General features: G+C 44.0%; 1 protein-coding gene across 2 annotated transcripts in view; it reads right to left on the reverse strand.

Annotated features, from left to right (window-relative positions):
* PLPP3 (phospholipid phosphatase 3) overlaps positions 1-23,081 on the reverse strand; it is a 104,012-nt gene that overhangs the window by 68,511 nt on the left and 12,420 nt on the right. The gene's annotated exons all lie outside the window — the stretch shown is intronic.

Genomic DNA, 23,081 nt, shown 5'->3' on the forward strand with positions numbered 1-23,081 from the left:
TATTGCATGTTGGTTTTCCACTCTTGGAAAAAATGAGAGAATTTAGAGAAGACAGGAGGGCCCAATATAGTCTCTTGGAGGTAGTCAAAGTTTGGAACATGTTGGTGGAAGAAGCACAGATTATTCCTTTCTGGGTAGGTTGCAGTAACCCTTGGTATGGTCTGCACCCTTAAGCTTGTGGAGAATATACAGTATCTATGTCCATGCAGATGTTTATTCTTGATAACAGCCATATTCAAGAACTAAACCTTCACCCTACTGGGTGGATCTTATATGGAACGGTTAATGAATATGTCAGTAAACCATTGGTAAGGTCTGCAAAATATTCTGGCGAATACTGTATCTCTGTCTTGATGGAGGTTGCACTCAATGCATAGAGAAAACCAAACCTTCATCCCTCTCTGGGAGGACCTTTCATGGTATGGTTGATGAAACTACTGTAAACCATTGGCAGGATCTGCAACCTAAACGGGACAATATGTCTGTCTTGATGGTAGACACACTTAATGCATTGAGAGAATCAAACCTACGTCCTTCTGGGTGGAACCTCAATGGAATGGTTGATGAAATTGTCAGTAAAGCATTGGTATGGTCTGCAACCTGCTCTGAAGAATACTGAATGTCTGATGGGGGTTTGTTGTGGAAATTTTTATCCTGTACCTTTTGTATTGTACTGTAATTGTGTTGTCTCCCCTATACATTGTAAAGCGCTGCGTAAACTGTTGGCGCTATATAAATCAATAATAATAATAATAATAATAATTAATGTATGTGGTCAGATATCTCCCCCAGTGTCGGTTTTGCTGTAATATGCTCATGCACGCGTATTCGCACATACAGATGTTGGTGGAAGACCATTACAGTCAATGCATCGGGAGAACCAAACCTTCGTCCCTCTGGGTATACCTTGTATGGAATGGTTGATGAAACTGCCAGTCAACTATTGTAAAGGTCTGAATTTCTGCAACCTGACCTGAAAAATATCTCTCTTGAAAGAAGTGGCACTTATTGCACTTGGTGAATCAAATTTTCGTTTCGTTGGGTGCTCTCTATAATGGAGGGTTGAAGTATCTCAAAAATTCCAGTTGGATTTGTGTTGCAGAGGCACTAGGCATTAACATATTGAAGAGATTAATCAAGAGCACAGTGGTGTAGTGGTTAGCACTCTCACCTAGCAGTAAGAAGGGTCGCTGGTTTGAATCCCAACCACGACACTACCTGCCTGGAGTTTGCATGTTCTCCCTGTGCCTGTGTGGGTTTCCTCCCACAATCCAAAGACATGCAGGTAGGTTAATTGGCCTCTGTCCAAAATTGGCCCTAGTATATGAATGGGGACCTTGGATTGTGGGGACTGACGTGAGTGTGCAATGTACAGGGATAGGGACAATTGTAGACACTCGCTCAGGTTGAACTGGATGGACTGGTGTCTTTATTCAACCTTACTAACTATGAAACTATGAAGAGATTTCACACATTCACAAAAAATTCCTTTGTTATAACAAACCCCCATTACTCCCATCTGGATAGGTTGCCAATAAGCCATTGGCATGGTATGCAATCTGACCTGAAGAATATGTAAGTCTACTTGCACAAAGCGGCAGTTTTGAAGGTAAACTTGAACTTCTTCAGAAAAGGTGAATCAGAACACTTTTGTCAAGGCTGGAAGCAAAGCCATCAGCAGTGAGGAGAGTACTGATGGCACAGTGCCGATAGTTTAGCTTACAGCCCCTACAAAGGTTCTCTGACAGACTAAAAACACATTATATGGTGCTTGTTCTGATGTAAAATCTCCAGACTAATCTCTTTGATACATTAATGGCAGGCGCCTCTGCAACACAAAGCCAACTGGGATTTTTGAGATACTTTCCTGACAATCTCATCAACCGTCTCACATTTTTTTTGCCGGGATAAGAAGGTTTGATTCTCCCAATGCATTGAATGTGACCACCATCAAGGGCAAAGGTCTATGCGACAACAGACATGTTCTCCAGGTCAGATTGCAGAAGATACCAACCATATACTGCAACCTACCCAGATGTGAGTCTTAGCCCTTGTACACACGGTCGGAGATTCCGACAACCAAATCCGTCGGATATTGTCCGACGGATTTTGTCCAAAACTGTTGCATACACACGGTCGGACAAAGTTGTCGGAAAATCCGACGTGATGACGTTATTTCGTTCATGCTAGTAGCCAATAGCTTTGATGTAGGAATTTGATCTGAGCATGTGTGGCACTTTGTCCGATCGGAATTCTCTACACATGATCGGAGTATGTCCGATCGGAGCATTTTGTCGGAAAATTTTACCAACAAGTTGGAAAACTTGGTCCGTCGGATACTCCGACGGAAATAGTCCCATGGAGACCACACACCACAGTCGGAATATCCGACAAAATGGTCCGACCATGTGTACAAGGGCTAAGTGTTTTAATACAATAAATGTACTTTTTCTAAAGATGTGAAACCTCCAGAGTAATCACTTAGACACATTAAAGCCAACTGACCCTGCAACACAAAGCCAACTGGGATTTTTGAGATAATTTGATTCTGGTTTGATTCTCTCAATGTATTGAGTGTGTCCACCACCAATGTAGACATTATTTCCAGTTCAGGTTGCAGACCATACTAATGATATATTGACAATTTCACCAACCATTTCATATGAAGTTCCACCCAGAGTGACAAAGGTTTGGCTCTCCCAGTGCATTGAGTGTGACCACCATCAAGACAGACAAATTCTCCAGGTTAGGTTGCAGAACCTACCTTTGGTTTACAACAGTTGCATCAAGCATCCCATACAAAGTTCTCCCAGAGAGATGAAGGCTTGGTTCTCCCAATGCATTGAGTGTCACCACCATCAAGACAGACAAATTCTCCAGGTTAGGTTGCAGACCCTACCTTTGGTTTACAACAGTTCCATCAAGCATCCCATACAAAGTTCTCCCAGAGGGATGAAGGCTTGGTTCTCCCAATGCATTGAGTGTGACCACCATCAAGACAGACAAATTCTCCAGGTTAGGTTGCAGAACCTACCTTTGGTTTACAACAGTTCCATCAAGCATCCTATACAAAGTTCTCCCAGAGAGATGAAGGCTTGGTTCTCCCAATGCATTGAGTGTGACCACCATCAAGACAGACAAATTCTCCAGGTTAGGTTGCAGACCCTACCCTTGGTTTACAACAGTTCCATCAAGCATCCCATACAAAGTTCTCCCAGAGGGATGAAGGCCTGGTTCTCCCAATGCATTGAGTGTGACCACCATCAAGACAGACAGATTCTCCAGGTTAGGTTGAAGACCCTACCTTTGGTTTACAAAAGTTCCATCAAGCATCCCATACAAAGTTCTCCCAGAGGGATGAAGGCTTGGTTCTCCCAATGCTTTGAGTGTCACCACCATCAAGGCAGACATATCCCCCAGGTCAGGTTACAGACCATATGAATGGTCTACTGCAACCTACCCAGATGTAAGTAATAGTGTTTTAATACAACAAAGAAACTTTTTCTGAAGATGTAAAGACTCAGGACTAATCTCTTCTACACATTAATGCCAGGAGACTCTGTAACACAAAGCCAACTAGGTATTTCCTGAACAATGACATGTATCTGCAAACATATAGCTTTCATGCCTATGGGTAAGAGTGTTTTCATTTTAGAAGGAAGAAAGTAAAAAGGAAGCTTTGCCTCTCTTCCCATTATGAGAAAGATTGCAAGCTCAGATGTCTTGTTATGGAGCACGTAAAAAAAATGATAGGCTTGACTGTTCTACGGTATCTGATGCAAAATGGGATTTAGGGAAAAAATCCTTCAGCTCTAGGGTGTGCAAATTTGAATAGCATGGCTGGCATATCAGCAGGGCTGGGACAAGAGCCTAGAGTGCACATAATACTGAAGTGGCTCAAAGAGGCTGCAGGTGATCTGCAACACCGAGATACAATGATTGCTGAAGTTTAGGTAAAAACAAGTATTTTCTTTTTTCAAAAAACTAGTAGTCAACATCCAATCAAGCTCCAGGACAGTTTAATAATAACGATCCAACACACAATAGAGAGTCTATGCATACCGCCAGATTGTGTAGCCCCCTCAGACCAAAGCGTGCTCAGTATGCAAATCTCTACTTCATTAGCAGGGCAAGTATGCCCCTCCCGCCTCCTTCAATGCCATGGCCATGCCTTTGCGTAGGTCTCTCCTTCAAAGCACATAAGGCGCATTCAATGATGTATTTTTTTCGCCTTATGAATAACCATGCCCAGCAAACGCATGAGTCAAAGGGGCCCCCTTCTGAAAAGCCCTAATTAAGCAGCCAGTTAAATCTTTGCTAACCAGGAGATGTGTTGGTTTTTAATAAGTTCACTGCACAACAAGACAAGTGCTCTTCAAATCTTCCAAGGAGGGAGCAGAATCCCACAGGAGCTCATCCTGAGGGAAGAGGTCTGCAATTATAAAAGAATGACAGGCTCAGGCAAGGGAGGGCGAGGACCACAATCAGCCTGATCTCAGGATTTAATCAGCACAGTTAGAATCTGGTTGTGGCCAACTGTTTGTTGTCACTGTGTAATTACACAATTACAGGGCAACAGGTTGGAAGGATGCACAGTTGTAGCCACAGGCACTTATTTTCTATTGTGTGCTGGAGGTCGGTGAGGAGGTACACTAAATCAGTGATGGTGGGAAAATGACACACAGCCAAGCAAGTTTATGATGTGGATGACAACACCTCTAACCCCCAGATAGGGTCTACAGAGTGTAAGTAAACAAAATGGATTTATGGGCATCTTATCCAAAGAGACCATTGACATCACTGAGAATGCAGCCTATCCATTCACTAGAGACTGATGACATCACTGAGAATACAGCCTATCCATTCACTAGAGACTGGTGACATCACTGAGAATGCAGCCTATCCATTCACTAGAGACTGATGACATCACTGAGAATGCAGCCTATCCATTCACTAGAGACCGGTGACATCACTGAGAATGCAGCCTATCCATTCACTAGAGACCGATGACATCACTGAGAATGCAGCCTATCTATTCACTAGAGACCTATGACATCACTGAGATTGCAGCCTATCCATTCACTAGAGACCTGTGACATGAACAATGAAGCCTATCCATTCCCTAGAGACTGGTGACATCACTGAGAATGCAGCCTATCAATTCACTAGAGACAAGTGACATCACTGAGAATGCAGCCTATCCATTCACTGGAAACAAGTGACATCACTGAGAATGCAGCCTATCCATTCACTGGAAACAAGTGACATCACTGAGAATGCAGCCTATCCATTCACTGGAAACAAGTGACATCACTGAGAATGTAGCCTTTCCATTCTCTAGAGACCGGTGACATCACTAAGAATGCAGCCTATCCATTCACTAGAGACCGGTGACATCACTGAGAATGTAGCCTATCCATTCTCTAGAGACCGGTGACATCACTGAGAATGTAGCCTATCCATTCTCTAGAGACCGGTGACATCACTGAGAATGTAGCCTATCCAGTACCAAAGGCTAGCAGACGTCACACTATATATAATTTATAAATGGCTTACAAGTGTGCTTTGCTTTACTTTCCATCCAGATAATCCCTTCATTTACAGACTATAGAGTATTCTTGGTGATGTGTGAATACAGCTGACAATTTATAATAAGTTGTTTTCCTCTCCAAGTGAACCCTTTCCAGCCTCTTCATGTTTATCATCTCACCGTCTTTAGCCGGCACCAGCTAATCATTAAACGCCTGAGAGCTGCACGAGGGTTGGAACCGCTATCTGGGTGGAAAGCCGCAGCCACTGATAGCCGTGTGCTGACAGATTGCTCCTCCATTGTCTTCTGAGTAGATTCTGGTGAGAAAAATGCAGCAGTATAGACATAATATCACCAGAGATCACCATAGCCACAATATAGCGAAGGCCCGGAAGATGTTACCAAATGGAAAGTACACAGACCAAGAGATTAAACAGCAACTCCAGGCCAAAAACTCAAATCAGAGCTGCTATTTCTATCAAGGTGACATTGACTCTCCCCTATGGTCAGAAAGGCCAATCAATTGATCTTTAATAATTTGATGCAGCCTTTGCCATGATGGCCAGTAAGAGAAAGGTAACACCCACATATGATGCTGGGTATACATGATTGAAGGAACTGAAACACAATGAATGGAAGGGGAAGAAATAAATGGATCTGGTTTACTTGGCCTTGATGGGCTTGTGGCTCTCGGCCTTCTTGGGCAGCAGCATGGCCTGGATGTTGGGCAGGATTCCTCCATGGGCGATAGTGACACCACTGAGCAGCTTGTTTAGCTTCTCGAGCCAGTTGGAGATGTTGGGTGATGATGCGGGTCCCCTTGCCGGCTTTGCTGGCCAGTTTGAAGATCTCATCTTTGAGATACTTAAAGAAGGGAGGCCAGATAGATGAGAGTTCCGGCACCAACCTACTCTCCATAGTTACCCTTCCTAAACAGATGGTGAGCATGACCGACTGGGACCTGCAGACCAGTCTGGGACAATTGGGTCTTGGCCTTAGCTAGAGCTTTGCCTCTTTGTCTACCAGTTCCCAACATGATTTCCTTTAACTACTATTGACAAACGATCATAAAACAGAAAAGTGCTGGATGATGCTGGGTGTCCTCAGCCTAGAAAATGAATCGGACTTGCTGCAGCTTCTAATTCACATTGTGAGAAGCCCACAGTGTACAGTGAAAGCAGAGTAAGCCATTTTAAAGCGGAGGTCCACCCTAAAGTCATCTAAGCTCATTGGAACCCTCCCCCCCTCCGGCGCCACAATTGGCACCTTTCAGGGGGGATGGGGGTGCAGGTTCCTGTACAGTACAGGTATCTGCACCCACTTCCGGCGTAGATTCTGCAGAAGGTACGCCCCTTTCCGCAGAATCTACGCCCCTTTCCGAAGGTCCCCCGCTGCCTGCTGGGAAACACACGGATCCCAGAGACAGCTAGGACCATCCTTATTGCGCAGCGCGACTCGCGCATGCGCAGTAGGGAACCAAGAAATGAAGCCGAAAGGTACAATCGTTATCTCTCAAAGAACTTATCTAGATGCCTAGATATCCTGTTTAGAAAATCAATCATGAGGGTTTTCCATTGTCACGTCACATTCAGCTACCCATCACATTTTGCTACCCGTTGGGAGTGCGCATGCGCGGCGCCGCCATATGCATTCCAACACTGTTGTAAGGCCACTTTGCAATAGGGCCCCTCGCCACGCTTCGGGCACGGCCTCCCTTCGCTCGGCATAATTATAATCGAAACTCTTTGTCCACTTGGATGGTGGGGCTTTAACCTGGACTCATGGGGGTGTGGCCACAAAATTCTGCGCAAGCGCAGATCGCCACAGTGTTGGAGCGCATATGGCGGCGTCGCGCATGTGCAGTCCAGCGGGTAGCCAAATGTGATGGGTCGACCATGTGTGACGAAACACTGTGTCACAGGGTTTCCAAACTGTTGGCAAAACTCCAGCGTGCATCCTAAATTGAAGTGTATCTAAACCCAAGAATAACATTGTAGCTCACCAGCCTAGAGAGGCGTTCTTGGTCAAAGGGAAATTAAACAAGATGACTTAAAGTGGAGGTCCACCCTAAAGTGTACCTTCCGCTCATTGGAACCCTCCCCCCCTCCGGCGCCACAATTGGCACCTTTCAGGGGGGAGGGGGGTGCAGGTACCTGTACAGTACAGGTATCTGCACCCACTTCCGGGATAGCTCTCTGCGGAAAGGGGTGTAGATCTACGCCCCTTTCCGAAAGTCCCCCCGCTAACTGCTGGGAAACACACAGATCCCAGAGGCAGCGGGTCCATCCTTATTGCACAGCGCGACTCGCGCATGCGCAGTAGGGAACCGGGAAATGAAGCCGAAAGGCTCCACTTCCTGATTCCCATACCCAAGATGGCGGCAGCAGCACCCGAGAGACGATCGGGAGATCGGCTTCGGGTGCCGACATCGCGGGAGCGCTGGGCGGGTAAGTGTCCTTATTTTAAAAGTCAGCAGCTGCAGTATTTGTAGCTGCTGGCTTTTTAAAAAAAAAAAAACGGCGGAACTCCCGGCGGACTCCCGCTTTAAGTACAGCCATTATCTTGGAGAACTTACCTACTTGCCTAAAATATCCTGTTTAGAAAATAAATCATGGGGCTTTGCCATGTCACCGTAGGTTTCCCAACTCTTTGCAAAATATCAAACTGTATCCTAATTAAAAATGTATCTAAACCCAAGCACAACAATGTAACACATTGTAACTTAAAAGTCTAGAGATGTGTCCTTGGCCAATTGTAAATGAAATAAAGTGTCCCAGGTGACCAGGGCCGTCTTTAATATTAATTGGACCCTGGGCAAAAAATTTTCTTGGGTCCCCCCCATGCAATTTCTACCTGGTCTGAGACATACAATAGCAGTTAGACTTAAAATCAATTTACTGTATCAGATCAGGCAGCAATTGCGATTGGTTGCCAGTGGTTACAGCATATCATTACTGCTCACTGACTGGTTGCTAGAGGTTACAGCACACATTACGGCTCACTGATTAGTTGCTAGAGGTTACAACAAATGATTTCTGCTTGTTAATTGGTTGCTAGAAATTACTGTATAGTAATACTGCTCACTGATTGGTTGCTAGAAGTTACAGTACATCATCTCCTCACTGCAGGGGAGCATGATACACATATGAATGCCGCCTTTATTTACATATCAATGCAGCAAACCACAGCTATTTATTAGTAATGCTGACGCTATTTACATATGAATGCCGGTTATTTACATGTAAACACAGGGCCTGCAGATAGGGCAGAGCTGGGCAGAATTAGTAGCAGCACTTCACACTGAGATATCGGGACACAGCACAGGACTAAAACTTCAAGGGACAAGGGAATTTAAACTGGAATAGTTTGGCAAGTATGAAGCAGCTGCTTTGGGCCCCACAACAATGACAGGGCCCAGGGCAGCTGCCCATTTTGCCCTGCCTTAAAGACGGCCCTGCAGGTGACTCAAGTACAACCATTATCTCGGAGAACCTATCTATATGCCTAGATATCCTGTTTAGAAAATCAATCACGGGGCTTTGCCTTATCCCTGGTATTTCCCAACTGTTGGCAAAACTCGAGGTTGCTTTCTAAATTGAAGTGTATTCAAACCCAAGAACAACAATGTAATACATTGAAACAGTTTAGAGATGTGTTCTTGCCCAATGGGAGATTAAACAAGGTGGCTCAGGTGACTCAGGTATGACCATTATCTCTGAGAATTGACCTACTTGCTTTAGATTTCCTGTTGGCAGGGTTTCCCAACTGTTGGCAAAATTCCGGATTGCATCCTAAATGAAAGCGTATTTAAACCCAAGAACAACAATGAACTTTAAAAAGGCTCAACATAAGGCTTTCCTGTGTGAATCTGTGCAGGGAAGCTAATTGCTGGATTAGAAGAATTACTTGCCATCATCTGCATGAGCATTTAAAGCGGAGGTCCACCCTAAAGTGGACCTTCCGCTCATTGGAATCCTCCCCCCCTCCACAATTGGCAGCTTTCGGGGGGGAGGGGGTGTAGGTACCTGTACAGTACAGGTATCTGCACCCACTTCCGGGATAGCTCTCTGCGGAAATGGGCGTAGATTACGCCCCTTTCCAAAAGTCCCCCGCTGCCTGCTGGGAAACACACAGATCCCAGAGACAGTGGGTCCATCCTTATTGCGCAGCGCGACTCGCGCATGCGCAGTAGGGAACCGGGAAATGAAGCCGAAAAGGCTCCACTTCCTGATTCCCATACCCAAGATGGCGGCGGCAGCGCCCGAGAGACGACCGAGAGATCGGCTTCGGGTGCCGACATCGCGGGCGCGCTGGGCGGGTAAGTGTCCTTATTTTAAAAGTCAGCAGCTGCAGTATTTGTAGCTGCTGGCTTTTAAAAACAAAAAAACGGCGGACTCCCGCTTTAAGATAAGAAACTTTTTTTTCCATTTTTTTTTATTGTATTTGCATGTAGACCACCTTAGGTAATGCCCACATGTGAAGCATATCCACTATAGATGAAAGAACTAAAATCCAATGAATGAATGGGGTGGACCAGGAACAGTACAGTGGGGAGGAAAGAGCTAGATCAGGGATATGCAATTAGCTGACCTCCAGCTGTTGCAGAACTACAATTCCCATTAGGCATAGCAAGACTCTGACAGCCACAAGCATGACACCCAGAGGCAGAGGCATGATGGGACTTGTAGTTTTGCAACAGCTGGAGGTCCGCTAATTGCATATCCCTGAGCTAGATGATGATGGACGTCTTCTAGCCAGGAAGTGAGTTTGTCTCCAAATCTACACTGTGACTTAAGGTAAGGCTGGAGTTCAGCTTGAAACAAAAGTCATGGCTGAAAAAGGCTTAGAAACTGCAACAAAATATTTGAGTAAAAAAGAAAAACTCAATTTATTTTCCGCTCATATTTTGCAGAAAACTCATGTTTTCACCTTGTGTAAGTGGATGTTAATGATCTGTACACAAGCCCTGTAGTAGAAGTTTATGATCAATTCAGGAAAAAAATTGGCAGCCTTCAAAACCCAAACCCAACTATTTAAACTCAAAGAAACAAAAACACAAAGAAACGTTTGAAGATTTTCCACCGAAAGAAAGTCAAACCAAAGACAAACTTGAGATCCCCAAAAAAAAAAAAAATCTTGTCTCTGCATGAAGAAACTGTACACTGCCGGGTTTCTGTACCTTCTGAGCATACTCCTCTAAGAAATCACTTTGACTTCCAGCCAGCTCCCTGCTCCCGTCCTCCTGAAAAGCCTCATTGTTTGTGCCCAGAGGGCTTTCAACTCTCCGTATCCTGAACTTGAACCCCAAAGTTTTCTGCTGGTGAAAAGTTTGAACTGCTCTGGGCTGTGCCAGCAGTTTTGCGGTTCATAATGGGCTTCGAAATCTTGGAAGTTGGAGCGTTTCAAGGCACCCGTTCCATTGGACGGAAATAAAAGAGTAAAAAAAAACTTTCAAGATAAACAAAGAAGGATTAACAACCCACGGCAGGTTCAAAGAAAGTTCTCCAACTGCTTTGGAGGATAAAGTCACTTCTTGCACTTTCAAATGGTTGTTTGGTTTACAGTTCAAACTGAAGATTAATCTAGTCACTGTAAAAAAAAAAAAATAAAGATTTTGCTTTGGCTTCAAATCGGAAACAGCACCGGAGTTATAAGATATTAAACTTTGAAGAACATCTGAAATGGACAGATTGTAGACCAAGTAGTTGCCTTCAACAAGGACATAATAAACAATTCCTGAAGAAGAAGGACGCTACAGCTCCAACATGGTCAACCACTGGACATTGACCATAATACAGTCTTAGAACACTAAATATATAGGAAACTAAACCTTTAACATGACCAACCACTGGACATTGACCATAATACAGTCTTAGAACACTAAATATATAGGAAACAAAGCCTTCAACATGACCAACCACTGGACATTGACCATAATACAGTCCTAGAACACTAAATATATAGGAAACAAAACCTTCAACATGACCAACCACTGGACATTGACCATAATACAGTCTTAGAACACTAAATATATAGGAAACAAAGCCTTCAACATGACCAACCACTGGACATTGACCATAATACAGTCTTAGAACACTAAATATATAGGAAATGAAACCTTCAACATGACCAACCACTGGACATTGACCATAACACAGTCTTAGAACACTAAATATATAGGAAACAAAGCCTTCAACATGACCAACCACTGGACATTGACCATAATACAGTCTTAGAACACTAAATATATAGGAAACGAAACCTTCAACATGACCAACCACTGGACATTGACCATAATACAGTCTTAGAACACTAAATATATAGGAAACAAAGCCTTCAACATGACCAACCACTGGACATTGACCATAATACAGTCTTAGAACACTAAATATATATGAAATTAAACCTTCAACATGACCAACCAGTGGACATTGACCATAATACAGTCTTAGAACACTAAATATATAGGAAACGAAACCTTCAACATGACCAACCAGTGGACATTGACCATAATACAGTCTTAGAACACTAAATATATAGGAAATTAAACCTTCAACATGACCAACCACTGGACATTGACCATAATACAGTCTTAGAACACTAAATATATAGGAAATGAAACCTTCAACATGACCAACCACTGGACATTGACCATAATACAGTCTTAGAACACTAAATATATAGGAAACAAAGCCTTCAACATGACCAACCACTGGACATTGACCATAATACAGTCTTAGAACACTAAATATATAGGAAACGAAACCTTCAACATGACCAACCACTGGACATTGACCATAATACAGTCTTAGAACACTAAATATATAGGAAACAAAGCCTTCAACATGACCAACCACTGGACATTGACCATAATACAGTCTTAGAACACTAAATATATAGGAAATTAAACCTTCAACATGACCAACCAGTGGACATTGACCATAATACAGTCTTAGAACACTAAATATATAGGAAACGAAACCTTCAACATGACCAACCAGTGGACATTGACCATAAAACAGTCTTAGAACACTAAATATATAGGAAATTAAACCTTCAACATGACCAACCAGTGGACATTGACCATAATACAGTCTTAGAACACTAAATATATAGGAAATTAAACCTTCAACATGACCAACCAGTGGACATTGACCATAATACAGTCTTAGAACACTAAATATATAGGAAATTAAACCTTCAACATGACCAACCACTGGACATTGACCATAACACAGTCGTAGAACACTAAATATATAGGAAACGAAACCTTCAACTTGACCAACCAGTGGACATTGACCATAATACAGTCCTAGAACACTAAATATATAGGAAACAAAACCTTCAACATGACCAACCACTGGACATTGACCATAATACAGTCCTAGAACACTAAATATATAGGAAACGAAACCTTCAACATGACCAACCACTGGACATTGACCATAATACAGTCCTAGAACACTAAATATATAAGAAACGAAACCTTCAACATGACCAACCACTGGACATCGACCATAATACAGTCTTAGAACACTAAATATATAGGAAACTACACCTTCAACATGACCAACCACTGGACATTGACCATAATACAATTCTATTACACTCTATACATTATTAGTATTATTATTATACAGGATTTATATAGCGCCAACAGTTTGCTCAGCGCTTTACAATATTAGGGAAGACAGTACAATTACAATACAATTCAATACAGGAGGAATCAGAGGGCCCTGCTCGGTAGAGTTTACTATCTAAGAGGGAGGGCGAAATAATACAAAATGGTAAAAAAAAACTGTGGGGGGGTGATCTAATGAAGAAAATTAAAGTACAGTTGTTACTTGGAGGCAGGATAGGCTTCTCTGAAGAGAAGAAGAAGTTCAGGGATCACCTAAAAGTTGATAGATTTGGAGACAGTCTGACAGATTGGGGTAGGGAATTCCAGAGGATGGGAGAGGCTCAGAAGAAGTCCTGGACGTGAGTATGAGAGGAGGTGATGAGGGAGCTGGAGAGCAGGATGTCTTGGGAGGAACAAAGAGGACTATTTGGTTGGTATTTTGAGACTAGATTAGTGATGTAGCTAGGGGGGGGGGCAGAGTTGTGGACGGCTTTGTAAGTTATTGTTAGTATTTGAAATTTAATTTGTTGGATGAGTGGCAGCCAGTGGAGGGATTGACAGAGAGGGGTAGCAGACACTGAGCGGTTTGTAAGGTGGATGAGTCTGGCAGCAGCATTCCTGATGGACTGAAGGGGGAATAGTCTATTTAAAGGTAAGCCAATGAGGAGACAGTTGCATTAGTCGAGGCGAAAGATAACCAGGGAGTGAATCAGGAGCTTTGTAGTTTCATTGGTTAGAAAGGGACGTAGTTTGCAGATGTTGTGGAGGTTGAGGCGGAAAGCTTTGGAAAGGGATTGGATGTGGGGCCAAAAGGAGAGTTCAGAATCCAGGATAATACCTAGCACCCTGGCATGTTACATAGTTACATAGTTAGTCAGGGAGAGAGAGAGAGAGAAACTAATAATGTGATGATCAGAGAGAGGAAAATAATTTTTGGAGAAGTTGCATGGAGTGCATAGGTAGGAGAATACAAGGTCAAGGGTGTTGCTATCAGAGGGAGTAGAAGCCTGTACCTATACATAAAACACTACACCTCCAATATGACTGACCATGGGATATGATCCTAACACAACCCTATTAAACTCTATACAAATGGTAGACCAATCAGCAGCAGTAGTTGCCTACAATAAGGACATAATAAACAACGTCCATAGAAGGAGGACGCTACAACACCAATATGGCCAACCACTGGGCATGATCATAATACAATTATATTGTACTCTCTACATAGAACACTACACCTCCAACATGACCCACCACTGGGCATGATCATAATACAATTATATTATACTCTATACATAGAACACTACACCTCCAACATGTCCAACCACTGGACATGACCATAATACCATTCTATTATGTAGAACAATACACCCCAAAATGACTAACCACTGGACATGATCATCATACAATTATATTATACTCTATTACATGGAACACTACACCTCCAACATGTCCAACCACTGGACATGATCATAATACAATTCTATTACACTCTATACCAATAGTACACCAGTCAACAGCAGTAGTTGCTTTCAACAAGGACATAATAAACAACATCCAAAGAAGGAGGACTCTACAGCTTCAATATGGCCAACCACTGGACATGACCATAAAACAATTCTATTGCACTCTATACATAGAACACTACACCTCCAACACCACCAACCACTGGACATGATCATAATACAATTCTATGGCACTTTATACATAGAACACTACACCTCCCAACATGACCCACCACTGGACATGATCATAATACAATTCTATGGCTCTCTATACATAGAACACTACACCTCCAACACCACCGACCACTGAGCATGATCATAATACAATTCTATGGCACTCTATACATAGAACACTACAGCTCCCAACATGATCCACCACTGGACATGATCATAAAACAATTCTATTACACTCTATGCATAGAACACTACATCCACAACATGACCCACCACTGGACATGATCATAATACAATTCTATGGCACTCTATACATAGAACACTACACCTCCAACATGATCCACCACTGGACATGATCATAATTCAATTTGTTTACAATCTATACATAGAACACTACACCTCATGACATGACCCACGTGACCCAACATGACTCACCACTGGACACGATCATAATACAATTATATTACACTCTATACATGGAACACTACATCTCCAACATGACCCACCACTGGACACGATCATAATACAAAACACTACACCCCCAACATGACCAAAAACTGGACATTGACCATAATACAGTCCTATTACATTCAATATATATAACACTACACCCCCACCATGACCCACCACTGGACACCATCATAATACAATTCATTTACATTCTATACATAGAATACTACACCTCTAAGCCCCTGTACACACGGTCGGAGATTCTGCCAACCAAATCCGTCGGATTTTGTCCGTCAGATTTAGTCTGACGGATTGTGTCCGAAACTGTTACATACACACGGTCGGACTAAGTTGTCGAAAAATCCGATCTTTCAGAACGTGATGACGTAATTTCCTTACGATGGGACTACGTTCAGGCTAGTAGCCAATAGCTTTGATGTAGAAATTTGATCTAAGCATGCGTGGCACTTGGTCCGATCAAAATTCTCCACACATGATCGGATTACGTTCCGACCGGCCCAGTTGGTCGGGAAATATTTCCAACATGTTGGAAAATTGGGTCCGACGGAGATTCGGACGGAATCAGTCCGATGCATACCACACACAGTCGGATTATCTGACGACACTGTGAGATAAGAAGCATTCCGACGGATTCTCCGACCGTGTGTACAAGGGCATAACATGACCGACCACTGGACATGATCATAATACATGGCCCACCACTGTTGGTTTTAATTTTGAAAAACTTTTGATACAACTGGACAAGTTTGATACAACTGGAAATGAACATAACAAAGCCACACAAGAGCGTAGCAGACAATGTAATTCCAGGACAGCTATGTTATCCCCTTTTAACAGCACTTGAGCTGGACTCCTCTGTTGAGCCACATTGCAGGTCTTTATAAATATCTTCAGCGTTCCACTTCTTGTCTACCCTTGGCAGTGGAGAACAATACAGGAGGACAGATTTTTTTTTTCTTTCTGTCATAGAGGAGTTTCATGAACACAGCCTCCCCACATACTGTCTCCCATGCTAATCACAGCCCCATTCAACGCTTTGCCTCCAACTGAATAGAGAGCTTTGACAATGGGCCAGGGGCATACTGAGCCTGCCCCACAATGCACTTGTTCTTTCACTTGCAAAGTGCTTTTTTCCACGCTCCCATTAGCGAGAGCTCATAAAACGATGCTCTGTAAATTTTTTGGGGGACAAAACAAGTCTCGTTTTCTGCCTCGCTCTCTACAAGGAGGAACGCTAAGCTACTAACTCACTAAAAAAGGCTCAGGTAACGTCCTGTAGACCAAAAAAAAAAAAAAAACTGCAACTTAATTTGCAAAAAAAAAAAAAGTAACCTCTTAGTGATCAACTTTTAACTTTTTCTTTATTTGAGTTTATTCAAAATACTCAAGATTTCCGTAGTTCCAAAAAGTTCACAGTTTTTGAGCTTTTTTTTTTTTTTTTTTGGAATGACTTAACTCCTTGCAAATGAAGATGTTGCTTGTTTGCGAGCTGGATTATGACATAAACACGTGGATTATGCTCCGAGATTTACGAACGACTTGCGGTTGTCAAGGAGACGTCCTTTTCAACAATGTCCATTGTGGGGGCTTTTCATGAGTATTGGTGGGAAAAAAGCGACTGGCATTCGGCTTCTTGCGGAGTGATGTGCGGGATGAATTGGCACTGACGGGGACTTTTCAATGGCCATAGCATAATATGGCATTGCCTTTTCAGAGATACTAAATTAGATCAGACAGCTAAAAGGAGCATTGTTCTGATTTTTTTTTTTTTTTTTTAAATAGCTCCTTCTGTGGCTGTTGATTGGCCAATAAAAGGGTCTGACGATGGATGGAACGTTGGAAAGGCTGTACTTCCCTAGAGCTGGGTATTTAAAGGCAAAGCTGTCATCGACGATAAGGACACATGACATGACTGCCCCCAATTTTTTGCCGATAACTGATTGAGCAGTCGGCCTTCAGGCGATTTCCAGTATGGAAGACCAAAATGTTTATTATCAGCTGTGACTGGCACGACCATCGCCATATAATGTGCCCGATGAATGGCCGCCAGGAAACATTGTATGGTGTGGTCTCACAGTGCTTCCTTCAAACCTTTTACAGCGCCGCTCTAAAAGTCTAAGTTACCGGTTCGATGAGCCATCGTATAGGAAGGGTCCAGGCATCCAAAATGCGTCATCCAGAGAGCAGTGTAAGCATGCAGTATAGGAACACTGCACACCACCAGCTCAGGGTTTAGTGGTGTATTGAAATGGCCTCAGCCTCGGCACCTCTTTGGCAACGCCCGGTGTGTTTCGCCCCCAGTGGGGCTTAATCATAATGGGTCTCTAGGATTAAGCCCTTGGGGTGGGGCTAAACATGCCAGGGGCCTTGGCCAAGGAAGAGCTGAGGCTTAGGCTGTTTCCATACACCAGGCCCCTGACATGTTTAGCCCTACCCCAGGGGCTTAATCCTAGAGACCCTTTATGATTAAGCCCCACCGGGGGCGAAACACGCCCAGCGTTGCCAAGGAGGTGCCGAGGCTGAGGCCATATTAATACACCACTAAACCCTGAGCTGGCAGTGTGCGGAGTCCCTATACTGCATGATTGTATGGTATGGTGTTGGCTTTGCATCAAACTTCGAGCCTTAGGCCTTGATTGCTTGTGCAACTTTTTATTACAGTTATTATCATACTTTGACCTCTTAACATTGACACCTGCCAAACCTTTTAAGGTGTTCTTTATGCCAGAGGCTGGTAGGCAGGTTCCTGATCATGTGATCACTGTGATTGGCTGTTAAAGTGGTCACACGGTCATCAAAAAGTGTCCAGGAGCTGCCACCAGTGGCTCATTCACAGTGCTGGGGGTGCTCACTGGGATCTCTGCAGTCACCTCCTACATAGGTAAATTCTCTGAGGACCCTCCGGGGGATAACCTCACTCAGGGAACTCTTGGCCAAGCCTGATAGGCCTTTCGCAACCTGTCCTAGTCCCCACCTCCCTAAGGCTCAGAAAGTCCGCAGCCAGCTCTAAACGGCCTCCAGTGCCTACAATTGCTGGCTACATCTGCTTAGATGTGGGGTATTTAGCTCAGATGCCCCAACTGATCTAGGGCTCCTCCCTGATTTATAACTGGGCCCTGACTCATCCATGATATCACTACAGGTGGGCTTTAACTAAAAGGGGCCTAGCACCTGATGACACTATCTTCTGTAACCAGACACTTCTAGAACAGAACCACCTACTGGCAGACTAGCTAACTGTACCTTACTATGTAAAAGAAAAAGTGTCCTTTTAAGTGTATCCAATCTCAATTACTTAAAGTTGTTTCAACTATAAATTAGCAGTTTTCATTAAAATAATCCCTGGAGATCCTGCCATGAAGGTCTTCGTCCAGGCACTTCCTGTCAGAGGGTGACGCCGCTTTGTCCTTGCCTCCCAGTTGCGGTCCTGCATTCTCACTTGACAACACGGTCTTCCTGTAGAGAATACACACATTACGCAGGCATGGTTCACCATTTTTACCATCAAGAAACCCATCCTGAGAAATACCATGCAGCCATTAGTGGTGTGCATGTAGGCAGGAAGCGGCTGTAAATAGGCTGCAGGAGAACAGCAGCGCTGAAATGCAACGAAAAACTTTTTACTGTACGGCATGACCATTGTTTATGATACACAGAGCTTTAGCAAACCTAATGTCCATCAGTTAGGGTTTACATCTACTTTTAAGTGTTTCAAATTTAAAGCAACGCAGTGGACAAGCTGCATTTTTCATTGAAGATCAGAATTTAAAGTGGGAAATGAGAACAATTGGAGAGAAAATGGCTTCAGCCGCAGTCCTCCTGTGACTTCCTGTCAGCTGTTACAACAAAACCTGCGGCATCCTCACCGCTCCTGGACCAGAGCCAGCAAAGCTATTGAATAAAGAGCAAAAACAGCTCCAGTCCCGGACAATACAAAGAGGACAGGAAGCCAATACTCTACTCAATAAGAAAAAAAAAATCTAAATGTCAAGCTGTATTCAAAGAGCCCAGGAGACAATTTCTTTAAAGCTGAACTCCAGACACAAAAACCTTCAGTTCAATAAATTCCTCAATAGCCAAAAAGGACATTTCCTTTGTGCGCACAAAATACCTTTGCAAACCCAGATATGACTTTGCCAAATAGAAACGACATCATCGCTGTGCTGTACATAGCCTGTGCATTGAGCAGAGCTGTGGGAGGGGCCTCAGCAAGCACCACCCACTACAGGCTGCCTGCAGAAAAAGGACAGGAGGGGGCGGAGACAAGACCAGTCACCCTGCACAAGAAGAGAGAGCAGAGTTGTGGGAGGGGCCTCAGCAAGCACCACCCACTACAGGCTGCCTGCAGAAAAACGACAGGAGGGGGCGGAGACAAGACCAGTCACCCTGCACAAGAAGAGAGAGCAGAGTTGTGGGAGGGGCCTCAGCAAGCACCACCCACTACAGGCTGCCTGCAGAAAAAGACAGGAGGGGGCGGAGACAAGACCAGTCACCCTGCACAAGAAGAGAGAGCAGAGTTGTGGGAGGGGCCTCAGCAAGCACCACCCACTACAGGCTGCCTGCAGAAAAACGACAGGAGGGGGCGGAGACAAGACCAGTCACCCTGCACAAGAAGAGAGAGCAGAGTTGTGGGAGGGGCCTCAGCAAGCACCACCCACTACAGGCTGCCTGCAGAAAAACGACAGGAGGGGGCGGAGACAAGACCAGTCACCCTGCACAAGAAGAGAGAGCAGAGTTGTGGGAGGGGCCTCAGCAAGCACCACCCACTACATGCTGCCTGCAGAAAAACGACAGGAGGGGGCGGAGACAAGACCAGTCACCCTGCACAAGAAGAGAGAGCAGAGTTGTGGGAGGGGCCTCAGCAAGCACCACCCACTACAGGCTGCCTGCAGAAAAACGACAGGAGGGGGCGGAGACAAGACTAGTCACCCTGCACAAGGAAAAAGAGCAGAGTTGTGGGAGGGGCCTCAGCAGGCACCACCCACTACATGCTGCCTGCAGAAAAACTACAGGAGGGGGCGGAGACAAGACCAGTCACCTTCCACAAGGAGAAAGAGCAGAGCTGTGGGAGGGGCCTCAGCAAGCACCACCCACTACATGCTGCCTGCAGAAAAACTACAGGAGGGGGCGGAGACAAGACCAGTCACCCTGCACAAGAAGAAAGAGCAGAGCTGTGGGAGGGGCCTCAGCAAGCACCACCCACTACATGCTGCCTGTAGAAAAACTACAGGAGGGGGCGGAGACAAGACCAGTCACCTTCCACAAGGAGAAAGAGCAGAGCTGTGGGAGGGGCCTCAGCAAGCACCACCCACTACAGGCTGCCTGCAGAAAAACTACAGGAGGGGGCGGAGACAAGACCAGTCACCCTGCACAAGGAGAAAGAGCAGAGTTGTGGGAGGGGCCTCAGCAGGCACCACCCACTACATGCTGCCTGCAGAAAAACTACAGGAGGGGGCAGAGACAAGACCAGTCACCTTCCACAAGGAGAGAGAGCAGCAGTGAGCGGTCTCTATTACAGGAAGTCTCACACTGGATCACTGCACAGATCTGGGAGAAATACACACCGAGAGTCAAGAAGAATATCATGATGGACGGATTTAGACAATATTTGCTTATTTTACGGAAGCTCATTTGAATAATTTGTATATGAAATGACAGCATTGCATAATATATATATATATATATATATATATATATATATATATATATAATTGTTACATTTATAGAATGCATAGTGTGTATTAATATGCATATATATATATATATAGTCTAATAAAGTACTGACTTTAGATACACTTTACCTTCACCATAATTCTGTAAAAGTAGCTAAAAAAATAATTTGCTATAGTCACACAACTGGGTGGGCTCGGAGCGCAATGCTCACCCTTTTTTTTTTAAGCCTATTGGAGCCTCCGGCTCTAATCAGGTGCTTCAAAAAAACACGCTTTGGAATCCATGGTCCGGCGCCACTGATATGTAGATCAGGGGGCCAGATGCATTGGCTAGGGGAGGCGGCTCCCGTGCGCCCTCTATGGATGGGCCGCCACTGAGCTATGCCCCGAAACGCGTTGGCTGTTTCGCAAAGCATTAAAGCAGTTTTGCTCTCCTTTATAATATTGGTATGCCTCTGAGCAATAAAAACCAAACAGAGGGTCCAACCCTTCCCACATCATCCTAAGTTGATCATCTAAAATAAAATAAAAAAAAGTGTACATTGTACAAACTGTGTAATTAGAATATATTTTACAGATGCCACACCCAGATGTCACACCCAGATGCCACACCCAGATGCCACACCCAGATGCCACACCCAGATGTCACACCCAGATGTAAGGTCATTTTAAGAAATATGCACAAAATAAAATATTTTGAGTGTCGTGTTTCACCGTTCACATCAAAGCTGCGCTGTCAGCCGAACGCCCTTCATTCGCTTTTTATTTTTTTTAATACACATTTATATTTTTTTTCCAGGGAATCAAGTGGCAGAGCTCTGGAAAAATGGAACCCCCCCCCCCTCCTCTATATATCACACAACCGTCAGTTTCCAGACCATGTCAAGCGCGTCTGCGCAGTGGCCGTAACCCCCCTCCGCAGACCAGCGGGAAGATCCAACCGCCCCCCAGAAAGAAGAAGTAATTAAGAGCCAAAAAATAAATAAAAAATGAAGGAAAGAAGGTCTGAACTTCTCTTCCATGTCAGACCACAAGAAAAGCTGGGCATATTAGGCTCATTAGGCTCCCGTAATGGGCCCCCTCCCCCCTCCCCCACCTTTTTTTGGTCTGGTCTCGGCTTATATATTGACTCTGGTTTATTGTGTTTACAGATGGTGACTACCCAGATGGCCGCAGCGAGGTGCAGAACATCTGAGCCCTGATTGGATGTCATTTTGTTTGCTAAAGCTCTGTGTATTGTACTTTTTTTTTTTTTTACTTTTTTTTTATCCTTTTTTTGCTGCTAATCTTCTCCAGTCTATTTCAGCATCTCCCCCCCCCCCCCCGTCTGTATGCCAGCTTCTAGATTGTAAGCTCTAATGAGCAAGGCCCTCTGATCCCTCCTGTATTGAGTTGTATTGTAATTGTACTGTCTGCCCTCATGTTGTAAAGCGCTGCGCAAACTGTTGGCGCTATATAAATCCCGTATTATAATAATAATAATCACTCCGCCAGCTGCTCATCACTTTCAGATGATCTGAGCCAAGCAACACCATCCACCGCGTGCCGCTGTGGCCGCTGTGGCTGGGTCAGGTGTTGGCAAGGGAGCCGACCCACGCTCCTAATAACAAGATTATAACCAACTGTGAGGCTGGGTTCACACTGGAGCGATGCGGGAACGCCGCAAATCCGCAGCGGATTCCCGCATCGCATACCTCCCGGTCTTTCACATTATACAAAAAAAAATGGGGTAACTTTACTGGTTAGTTTTTTTTTTTTATTCATTAAAGTAATAAAAAAAAAAATTGCATTTGAAAGACCGCTACGCAAATACAGTGTGACATAAAATATTGCAACAACCACCATTTTATTCTCTAGGGTGTCTATATATATATATATATATATATATATATATATATATATATATATATATATATATATATATATATATACTACTCTTTTTTTTTTTGTAATGTTTGGGGGTTCTAAGTAATTTTCTAGCAAAAAAAATAAATAAAATGATTTTAACTTGTAACCAACAAATGTCAGAAGAAGGTTTAGTGTTTAAGTGGTAAAGTGAGACTTTTTTCACTTACACACAGTCTATTCCATTGACAAATTGTTAC

The sequence above is a fragment of the Lithobates pipiens genome, unplaced genomic scaffold (genome assembly GCF_037356315.1).
Source record: "Lithobates pipiens isolate NorthernLeopardFrog02 unplaced genomic scaffold, aLitPip1_a1.2 Scaffold_23, whole genome shotgun sequence".
Classification (NCBI taxonomy): Eukaryota; Metazoa; Chordata; class Amphibia; order Anura; family Ranidae; genus Lithobates; species Lithobates pipiens.